Source organism: Myotis yumanensis, unplaced genomic scaffold (assembly GCF_028538775.1).
Source record: "Myotis yumanensis isolate MYYU_CA2020_CCGP unplaced genomic scaffold, mMyoYum1.0.hap1 SCAF_7, whole genome shotgun sequence".
NCBI lineage: Eukaryota > Metazoa > Chordata > Mammalia > Chiroptera > Vespertilionidae > Myotis > Myotis yumanensis.
Genome location: NW_027223758.1, coordinates 12,092,494 through 12,104,462, shown reverse-complemented (window position 1 = coordinate 12,104,462; position 11,969 = coordinate 12,092,494).

Here is an 11,969-nt window from a genome sequence, read left to right as displayed (position 1 = left end):
TATTAAGCACCAACCTGGCCCAGACACTGTTCTAGGGAAATGGTAGGGGACATGACAGAGTCTGCTGGGAGGTAGGGATGTGGGGTCAGGGAAGGCCTGTTCAGGAAAGTGACATTTGAGTCAAGACCTAAAGGAGGTGAGGGAGCAAATACTGTGCAAATATCTTGAGATAAATGATTCAAAGCAAAGGGAACAGCAAGGACAAAGTTCCTGCGGCAGGAACATGCTTGTGATTTCCAGAACAGCAAGGAGGCCTGTGAGACAGGAGTTAGGTAAGAGACTGGGAGGTGGAGGAGGGGATGTCAGAGAGGAAGGGAGAGGGGCAGGTGGGGTAGGGCCTTGAAAGGGACTAGAGAGTCCTTGGTTTTTACTTATAAAATGAGCTGGGAATTTCTTCCCTCTAGAGTTTTGAATACAGGAATTACATGACCTGATTTATATTTGAAAAATAGTTTTTACTTTTAATATGTAGAACATTCACATGCTTTGAAAACCCAAATTGTATATGTATATATATTATTTCATATAATATAATAGAATCATTATTATTTTTTGTCCAGCTTCTTTCACTTAACATAATGTTTTCAAGGTTCATCCATGTTGTAGCACTTCATTTCTTTTATGGCTGAATAACATTTCATTGTATGGATAGATTATATTTTGCTTCCACATTCAGTCGTTAGACATTTGAGCTGTTCCCACTCTTTGGCTGTTATGAAGACTGCTGTTAAGTGCCGGAAGCCGGTCCATCCTTGCTGCTTGACACAGTCGCTGCAGGAAAGAAACATCTGCACAGCATATGTTTCAAGGGACCTGGCATTTATAGCATATTGTTCTTAATATGTTTGCTCTCCTTAGTGCCATGTGTTTTAACCAAGGTCACCTCTCTGAGAAAGGTTGTTTCCCCAGGTGGGGATTTTTCCCTGAGGTTAGGGAGGGGATACAACCCCTTAATTAAGTGCCAGGCGGGTAGTTAAGCTACATAATCTTTACTCCCTGGAATGGAGATAAGAAACGCGCTAACCTTTGTAATAGAAATTGACAGGATTAAAATCGACTGGTATAAATACAGATGTAACAAGACAATAAACATCAGATCCTCATCAGATCCTGATCAGATCCTGACCAGAACTCCGACCAGAACTTTGGCTGGAGATCCTGGCTAGAGGTCCTGACTAGGCTGCTGATCAACTGAAGGTTGTCTTCATGTCATTCCTTCTTTGCCGACTCCGTCCACACCTTTGGGGACCCCTGGACCTGCTGGGGTTGGACTCCAGCAGTTAAGAGCATTCATGTACAAATTTTTGGGTGGACACCCATTTTCATTTCTCTTGGGTATATACATACCTAGGAGTGGAATTGCTGGATCCTATGGTAACTATGTGTAGTGTTTTGAAGAACTGCCAAACTGTTTTCCAGGGCAGCTGCGCCATTTTACATCCCTACCAACAATACACGAGGGTTCCAATTGCTCCACATCCTCACCCACATTTCTTATGTTCCATGTTTTTGGTTATACCACCCTAATGAACGGGAACTGATGATCTCATGGTGGTTTGCATTTACATTTTCCTAATCATTAATGATGGTGAGCATCTTTTCATGTGCTAATTGGCCATTTGTACATTTAAAAAAATATATATATTTTATTGATTTTTTTTTACAGAGAGGAAGGGAGAAGGATAGAGAGTTAGAAATATCGATGAGAGAGAAACATCGATTCAGCTGCCTCCTGCACACCCCCTACTGGGGATGTGCCTGCAACCAAGGTACACACCCTTGACCAGAATCGAACCCCGGGACCCTTCAGTCCGCAGGCCAACTCTATCCACTGAGCCAAACTGGTCAGGGCTGTACATTTATTTTGGAGAAATCTTTAAAAATTGAGTTATTTGTCTTTGTTGTTAAATTGTAAGGGTTCTGTATATTTTCTGGACCCTAGACCCTTATCAGATATATGATGTACAAATGTTTTCTCTCATTCTGTTGGTTGTCTTTTCATTTTCTTGATAATGTTCTTTGATAATTCAAAAAGCTTTTACTTTTGATGAAGTCCAATTTATCTATTTTTTACTTTGTGCTTTAGGTGTCATATTTCCTCATTCTTTTTTTTACTACTTCATTGTATGCTACTGTGTAGCTGGGCCATAATTTATTTAATTAGTTGCCTGTTAATGGACAGATACTTGGATTGTTTCTTGTCTTTATGTTATAAACCTTTTACATAATGTCATTTGGCATGTGAAGGTAGATCAATGGGACAAACTCTTGAAGTGGGATTGCTGTGACAAATGTTAAATGCCTTTGTTGTTTTGCTAGATATAGACAAATCTATCAATAGGTAGGTAAGTAGATATCGCCATTGGAATCATATGCAAATTTATACTCCCACCAGCTGTTCAAGAGTGCCTGTTTTCCACAGCCTTGCCTGCAGAATGTGACTACTAAAGTAAGATTAAAAATTCAGTCCTTCAGTCCTGGCTGCTGTGGCTAAGTGGTTAGAGCATCACTCTTGGGTTCAATTCCAGGTCAAGGGCACTAACTAGGTTGCAGGCTTGATCTCTGCCCCTACTAGGGGCATATGCAGGAGGCAACCAGTCTGCGTGTCTCTCTCACATGGATGTTTCTCCCTCTCCCCCAACCCCCTCCCTTCCACTCTGAAAACCAATGGGAAAAACCCAATTAAAAATAAATAGTTTTGTACCTGCTTCTTCACCAGTCTTCCCCAGTGCCATCCACCAGCTTTACTCTTTCTCTCAAACACACCAATTTTAACGGGGGTTTTCTTTTTTCTTTTTTGTAAATAATGTACATATTGTCAATTTTTTATTAAAAGAAATATGCTTTGAAAAAAATAAAAAAATAAAAATTCAGTCCTTCAGTAGGTTTCAAGTGCTCATTAGTCACAGGGAGAACATTGCAGAGGGAGAACATTTCCGCCGCTGCAGAACGTTCTATTGGAGAGTCTGGCAAAGCATTGTACAGTGACCTTGACTTTACATTTTAATAGGATTCCTCTGGCTGTGCGTGTGGAACGAACTCAGGGGCCGTGCTGAGGCAGGAGCCCAGGGAGGAGGTGACGTCAGGAGGCCAGGTAGGAGGTGACGGCAGGAGCCCAGGGAGGAGGTGACGGCAGGAGGCCAGGTAGGAAGGCATGGAGGGTCAGACCAGGGTGACTGAGGAAGTGGAGAAGTGGTTGACTCTGGATGTTCTGAAGGTGGAACAGCCAGGATCTGCGGGTCGATGAGATGTGGAGTAAGGGAAAGGGAGGTAATGGGCAGTGGGAAGGAGCCCAGGCTTTGGAGCTTGGAGTTTCGCAGCCGTGTTTCTGAGCCTTATGTGGGCCTGTGTTCCTTCTGCTTCAGAGGCTTTCTGCAAGGTCCACAGTGCCTGGCAGGCAGGAGCCTCTGCAGAGGTGTGTGTTACCTCCCGCTGCTGTTACCTCTGACCAGGAAGGTGGTGGGATGAGAGCCACACCTTCACCTGGCCTTCAAGGCCCTGCTGAGTGGGTGCTGCCGACTCTCCAGTTTCCTCTCCTGACATCTCCTACTCTCAGGAGCGTGCAGGGTCTCCACTGTACCTGCTTCCTGGTTCCTGCGCTCCCCAGAGTCATGTGGCTGGCTCCTTCTCCTCCTTCAGGTTTCTGTCCTCTGGCTCCTAGCTCTGAGGCTCAGGTTGCAAAGCTGCCTGAGATGGACACCCACAAGGTGCCATCATATTGGGGGATGGAGCCTTCCATGACTTCTGTCACGGTGATTGGATCATCCCATTCATTTACTCACCAAATCTTTACTGAGACCTGCTGTGGGCCAGAAGCTGTGTAAAATGCTGGCAGTGCAGCAGTGAATAAGACAGATGCAATAGGACATACAATAAATAGGTAAAAAGATAATCTAATGTCAGGTAAGGGACAAGTGATGTGGAAAAATGAAGCAGGGTGCAGAGACGGGTACAGAGCGATAGGGAGCGCTTCATTAGATGGGGAAGATGGAGGGAGTGGATTGGCACAGGGGAGGAGAGCAGACGTGCATGGTCAACAATAAGGACCATTTACTGAGCACTCTCTGCATGCAGGCCATGTTATAACCCCAGTGAGTCTTCCCATCCCTCCCCAAAACAGTTGCTTAAAACAACACTGACTTATTACTTCTCACAACTCTGTGTACTGGCTGGTGGTTTCTCTTCTGGTTTTACCTGGGCTCATTCATGCAGCTTCATTCAGCGTCCACCTATGCTTGAAGGTCCAAGATGGCCTTATCCATACGCCCAGCAGCGGTGAGGATTGTTCGCTGGGGCATCTCAATTCTGTTTGCAGCCTCTTATCTTCCAGAGGACTGGCTTCCTTTTTTTATTTTGTATTTATTTTTATTGATTTCAGAGAGGAAGGGAGAGAGAGAGATAGAAACATCAATGATGAGAGAAAATCATTGATTGGCTGCCTCCTGCACGCCCCCCACTGGGGATCGAGCCCGCAACCCAGGCATGTGCCCTTGACTGGAATCGAACCCGGGACCCTTCAGTCCACAGGCCGACGTTCTATCCTCTGGGCCAACCTGGCTAGGGCAGGACTGGCTTCTTAACATGGAGTTCTCAGGGCAGAATCCTGGGCTCAAAAGTCTCATCAAGTCACTTCCTCACATTTTATTGGTCAAAGCAAGTCAAACACCAGCCTGGAGCTCACTTGTTCCTTATTGGCTCTCTTGCATCGGATGCCCATTCCTGGACCAATCACTAGCAGGGGAATAAGATTACCCTTAGACCCATCAGGGTTTCTCAAGGATCTAGGGTTGAGGTCACTTCTTGAGGCATCCGGGCTGACTGGGTGTGTGGCCGTGTGGGTGGGCACTTGAGAACAAAACTGCAGGCAAGGGAGGGGTCATTGCTAACCACTGTTAAAATTGGGCGAAACTTCTTTCTAGGTATTTTACAGATGCAAATAAATGCAAAAGGTCTTCCTGCCTGCCACACTTGTACTGAGAACGTTTTGCTGGGAGACGCTTGGGACCATGGCCTGAATGGGGCCCGGTTTCTTGGGCACAATCATAACATGACTTTTCTTTTTAATGGGAGCAAGTGGAAATAACAGGTTAAAACCATGTTTCAAAAACTAGACTAAAACATAGATAATATTTAAAATTCTCTTAACATAATTTCAAATTTACAGAGAAGTTGCAAGAATAGTACAGGAAACTTGCGTATCTCCTTCACTCAGATCCCCTAATTGTCAGCATGTTGCTACACTTGACTTGTTATTCTTTGTGTAATTTTTATGAGTCATTTAAGAGTCAGTTATAGATACGATGTTCTTTTACCCCTAAACTTCAATGTGCACCTCCTAAGAATCAGGACATTCTCTTACATGACCACCGTATAGTTTTCAACAGCAGGAAGTTTAATGTTGATACAAGGTTACAATATAATTGCTATCGTCCATATTTAAATCCCACTAGTTGTTTCAATAATGGCATGAAATCCTTATTCTTAAACTAGTGGCTACCAAGGTCATTATACCATCTCCCAAAGAGCTGGATGTGCACGTCCCCAAAGGGAAGAAAATCAATTATATTCACAAATCTGCTGAAGTAATCTGTGCCTAGAAATCCTACTCACAGGCTCTGTGAGTGTCAGCGTTTCTCAACTGGAAACGATTTGGGCTCCCAGGGGACGTTTGGCAGTGTCTGGAGACTTGTGGTTGTCACGCTGGGGGTAGAGTTAGGCTCCTGGCATCTTGTGGGTAGAGGCCAAGAATGCTGCTAAACATCCTACCCAGCACAAGACAGCCCCCACCACAGGGAATTCTCTGGCCCAAAATGTCAGTGGTGCTGAGATTCAGAATCTCTGATCTATAAATCAATGGGATTTAAAATTCCTCCCTGCAATTCTGTTTCTCCCCAGCTACCCTGGAAAACCCTGGTCTAATAGGCATAGGGTGGCCCAGCCACGTCTGTTTTATGATAATTTCAAACTGGAACTAACCCACATGCCCCATTAGGAGAAGACTGATAAAATAAAACAGCGCAGGCAACTTCCCTGGGCTCTGTTTGCTCTTCTGTAAGATGGGGCTGGGGAGGTGGGATTGGAAGGATGCCAGTGATCTTGGGCCCAGCTGCTACTCGATGACTTATGGTCATCACTGCTTCTGACTCATGCATGATTGACAGGTTGAGGGTACGTGGTGATACGACTCCAGGCTTTTATAGACAGGAGGCTGCCCTAGAATGTCTCCCCATTGAAATCCAGGGCAGGGCCTCTGCTGAGTCACCTCTGGCTCAGGGTGTGGCTTATTTGAAAAGCAGCTGCCATTTCTTTAGTGCCAAATGTGCAGTAGGCTCCATGCTGAGTCTATTAGTACATTGTGACTCTCACAACTCCCACGTGGGATGAGCACACGTACTCACCTGTCTTCATTTTATAAATGAGGAAATGGAGGCTCAGAGAGGTCATGACCCACAGCTGGGAAAGACAGAGTGAGGGTTGAACCCTCACGTGGGTCAGGTCTGCTGCACCTTCTCCCACACATGGTAGGTGCTCAGAAATGTATGAGTGGCAGGGATTGGACAATATATTCATTGGTAACAGAACGCCGAGTTTTAGCAGAAAACGTGTTAGCTATGTTAGTTAATGCCTTCCTTGTAGCAGTATAGGACATATGACTAATTCCAGCCAATAGAATGAGAATGGAAGTGGCAGAAGAGATTGTGGTTTGTGCTCTTAAGGAGGCTGAATTCTATTTCCTTTTCTCAACTTCCCAACAGCAGGAATATAGATGTGATGGCAGTGCTAGAGCAGCCACGTTGGGCCATGAGATGGAAATTGCTGGTTTAAGGCGGAAGATTTATAAGATAGAAAGAGCCTTCGTCCCTGACACCATAAAGCCACCATCCAAACTCTGGCTACTTTCATTCAGATGATGTGAGAGAGGAAAATTAAATATTTTCTTGCCTAGGAGACACTTATTACTTGAACGTTTTTTACAGCATTGGACCTACATCTCACCAATGCATTTGTTAAGTGACTAGAGGCCTGGTGCACGATCCCTCAGTCTGGCCTGTGGGATCCGGCTGAAACCGGCTCTCCAACATCCCCAGAGGGGTCCTGGATTGTGAGAGGGCACAGGCCAGGGTGAGGGAACCGACTGGTGCATGATTGGGGCTGTGGAGGGACGCAGGGCCTTGGCCAGCCAGGGAGGGACTGTGGGAGGACTCCAGGGCATGTCCGGCCATCTTACTCAGTCCCAATTGGTGGGACCGCAGCAGCAAGCTAACCTACCAGTGGAGGTCTGCCCCCTGGTGGTCAGTGCACGTCATAGCAAGCAGTTGAGTGGCCATAACATATTAGCATATTACACTTTGATTGGTTGAACGGCCGACCGGCCGATGGGACACTTAGCATATTAGGCTTTTATTATATAGGATTGAATGGATGATTGAATGTCAGAGAGAGCAGTCAGATCCAGTCCCACACACATATAAAAATGCACAAAGACCAAACTCGAGCCGAGGGTGGAAGCACCGTCCAAGTACAGTAGAAAAATTCATGGCCGGAGATAGCCAGTTCTAAACCTGGCCCTTCCACTAGCCTGCTGTGTTTCTCTGGATAACATATGTGCTCTCTCTGGGCCCCCCACTCCTCAGTTGTAAACCAGGCTTAGTGAGCTCATGGAATCGATGCAGTTTCAAGATGTTCAATGCTCTTTAAAATTTCACTTCCAGGAATCCATTCCCAGAGAAATTGTCACCTCATAGCTTATGAACACAGGTGCAAGGATATAGCTTAGTTTGTGGGGCAGAAACTTGGAAATATCCTTAGAAGGGATTTCAATGAACGATGGAACATTCATGATTTAGAGCATCAAACTGCTGTGGACACGGGAATTCTCTGGTGACACTTGCTGGCACAAAATGACTCTGCAGCTCAGCAGCTGGGCAAAGAGAATTTCCGGAACAAGAGAGGTTGCAGTAGCTGTGAGGATAGTTTGGGGAGCCACCGAGCAGGAAAGACTTGGAAGGAAGGCCACGGCCAGGAGGTTGGCCTGGGTGTGGGGGTTGAGAGCGTGGACCGGGGACTGAATTCCAGCTCCACTGCTTCCCGGCTGGGTGAGTTTAGGCAGAGTTGGGTCTTTCTCTGAGCCTCAGTTTCTTTTTCTATAAAATAAGGACCCTAGGGCCCATCGTATAGAGTTCAGTGAGGATTCAATGCGTGAGTGGATTTATTTGATTATTTATTGAACCAACATTGGGTACCTGTGATGTTGGTGATGGGAATCTCATCTAGGACCTAGATCCTGACCTCATGGAGCCTATAATCTGGGCGGGGGGGCGTGTGTGTGTGGGGGCGTAGAGACAGTAAAGAAGTAAGCCTGCATATAAGGTATTGATGATACTCTAAAGCAAGCAGGTCAAACTCAAAGGCTAACACAGGCCAAATAAACAAGGTTTTAGTTTATGTGGGCCGTAAAAAAACAAAAGCTTCAATTTTCATAGAAACCTAGGTTTATTTTGATAGAGACACGCTGAATACAAAGGGCTGAAATAAATGAGTAATCGTTAACATAAAATAATAGAACATTTTAATAAAAATTAATATTTTTTCTTGAACAGTAACTTTCCAGACACTGAATAACTGCACAAATTAATAAGCCTAACACAAATAAACCTATTTTTTTTTGTTCTCCGAAGAGCGAAATATTTCTTGTTGCGCACACCAAACAAGTCAGTCCAAGACTAATGATGTGGCAATTGGCTGCTAAAATATTCGCTGCTAGTATTAGTGGAGAGAAGTGGTGCGCCTGTGCGTAAGGCGCGTAAAGGGAAATGAATGCAACATGATTATAGTAATCAGACATCAGTGAACTTTGTAGTTCGTTATTAATAATTATGTATAACAGAATATTGTAAAAATTAAGTTATGAAAATTTTATTAAAATGTTTCTACATACAGTTATGTTGGCTGGGCGGCAAAAATATTCGTTGTGGGCCCCATGGGGCTTGTGGGCCTCAAGTTTGACATGTTGGCTCTAGAGCAGTGGTTCTCAACCTTCTGGCCCTTTAAATATAGTTCCGCATGTTGTGACCCAACCATCAAATTATTTTCGTTGCTACTTCATCACTGTAATGTTGCTACTGTTATGAATCGTAATGTAAATATCTGATATGCAGGCTGGTCTTAGGCGACCCCTGTGAAACAGCTCTCCAGTGCCTCCTGATGGGCATTGTCGAGGAGGACACCACACAAAGGCGTGGAGGAAACGTCAGGCAGACCCACTGGAGGGACATTCTACGAAGCAACTGGCCTAAACTCTTCAAAAGTTTCAAGGTCATGAATGAGAAAGAAAGACTGAGGAACTGCTCCCAACTAAAGGAGACCAGGGCCGCTACGTGCAGACTTGGTTGCAGACACCAGTACCCCTCACCCCAACCACTTCAGCATTAGGTCGAGGTCAGTATTCGTTCCTCTGTCTGTAAAACTTACATTCCGTGAAATGCACACATCTTAGGTTACTTTAGATTATTTTTGACAAGTGCATCTACCTGTGTTATACAAACTTCAAGATATCGAACATGAAGGGGGTTGAACTGTGTCCCTCAAAAAGATATATTCAAGCCCTAACCCTTGGTACTTGTGAATAGAACCTCATTTAAAAATAGCGTCTTGCAGATACAACTGAGTTAAGATGAGGTCATGCTGGATTAGGATGGGCCCTAAACCGAATGACTTTATAAGAGAAAGGAGAAGATTTGAACACAGACACACACAGCGGGGGGAAGAGGGCCATGTGAAGACAGAGGCAGAGATTGGAAGGATGTACCTCCAAGCCAAGGACTGCTGGCAGCCTCCAGTATCCGGAGAGGCAAGGAAGGATTCCTCCTGAGAGCCTGCAGCGGGAGCACAGCCCTGGTTTCAGACTCCTGGCCTGCAGAACTGGTGGAGAGTAAATGTATGCTGTGTTAAGCCACCTAGTTTGTGGCTTTGCTATGGAAGCCCTGGGAAAGTAACACAGAACATTTACCACGACTCCGAAAAGTACCTTGGGCCCCTGCCCAGTTAGTCCTGTCCAACCCCAGCTAAATTTTCCAGCGTAGATTAATCTCACTCATTCTAGAGCAGTGGTTCTCAACCTTCCTAATGCCTCGACCTTTTAATACAGTTCCTCATGTTGTGGTGACCCCCAACCATAAAATTATTTTCGTTGCTACTTCATAACTGTAATTTTGCTACTGTTATGAATTATAATGTAAACATCTGATATGCAGGATGTATTTTCATTGTTACAAATTGAACATAATTAAAGCATAGTGATTAACCACACAATCAATATGTAATTATATGTGTTTTCCAATGGTCTTAGGCGACCCCTGTGAAAAGGTTGTTCGACCCCCAAAGGGGTCGCGACCCACAGGTTGAGAACCACTGTTCTAGAGCGTCATGTCAGTGGAATCATGCAGCACGTATTCTTTTGTGTCTACTATCTTGCACTCAGCACAAGATTTTGGCGTCACCCAGATTGTGCATCCAGTGGCTGGCGTGCCTATAATTAAAGTCAATTTGCTGGGGGGGGGGGGAGGTGAGGGAGAGGGAGGAAGCAGATTTTGTAAAGAGAGGAGTGGACAATGGAGGTGGGAAATTTCTCATAAAAGGTGGGCTTGGAGCCTCCTGCCCTGGGGTCTCTGGCCCAGACCTACCTGTCTCTCAGCTCAGGTAGCAACTGGGGAGGTTGGAGGCTGGGCTTCATCGCCACCTGGTGGCCCTTCTAGACAATGCAACCACAAATGCCAGCCCTGGGCCAGCTGAGTGGGGAGATTGTGGAATCAGGAAAGTGTTTATTTTCTTGGGTTGGGTCCCCAAATCACTGAGCACCTACTCAGCACCTGCATGATTCCTGTGTGTGTGTGCGTGTGTGTACAGAGATGACTTACATTGAGCTGACCTCTAGGAGCTCCCAGGAGAGTGAGATTACACAAAGCTAACTCCAGTAGGGGCGGAATAAGATCCGAGAGGCACGAAGTAGACAGAGTGTAGAGAAAGCGGGGGGACATTTGACTTTGACATTCAGGGAAAGTTTCTCTGGGTATTTCTCAGCTGGAGGTGAAAGGGAAGGGTGTTGGAGGCAGAGGAACAGCACAAGCAAAGGTGTGGAGGCAGGACCATGCAGTGTATGGCTTTCTAAACTCAAACAAATAATAAGGTTATACCTACTCCTGGCGAACATTTTAAAGTTACAAGAGGGTGTAGGTCTTGCTCCCACCTCCCACCTCCTACCTCAGGCCCCCCGTCCTTCTCCGGTGGTAGACTTACTGTAGGGGCTCCCCGTGAACCAGCCGCCCGGTATGCGCCCCCTTTATCCTCTCCTGCCCTTGCTTCCGAGCTGACCGATGGCTGAGATAGAAATGGCGGTAGGCCAGTTTGGGGCTTAAGCTTAAAGAAGGCCTAGTAGCTTTGCAGCTTCCACTTCTGTGCTCTGGGATAAGCTAATTGCTGTGTAAGAGGTGTGGCTACTGTGCTGGGGAGACCACGTGGAAAGGCCACATGGAGTCACAGCTCGGACCATGTGCAGGGACCACGTAGAAAGTCCCGTGAAGATACCTTGTGAAGAGGCTCCCTGAGCAGAAGTCTCTTGGAGAGACCACTCGGGGAGGGAGAAAGTGGGTACTGGAGGCCCGAGGAACCGAGAAACTGAGAACTGAGCTGGGGCCATCCATGCGGAGCTGCCACACGTGGGAATGCAGGCACCTTGGGCGTTCCCGCCAGCAGCCAGCAGAGACAAACTGTCCCCTGGTGCCTTGTCCAAATTCTTGACCCACAGGGTGGTGGTGGTTTTAAACCACTAAGTTTTGGGGTATGTTATTACACAACAATATTCAGAGCATCCTGGGCCCTAGCCTGTCACTGTTGCCATTTTCTTAGGGCCCTCCCAGCGGGAGACTACATCCTCAAACAAACACGAGTAAATTCCCGCATCTCCCCTCATT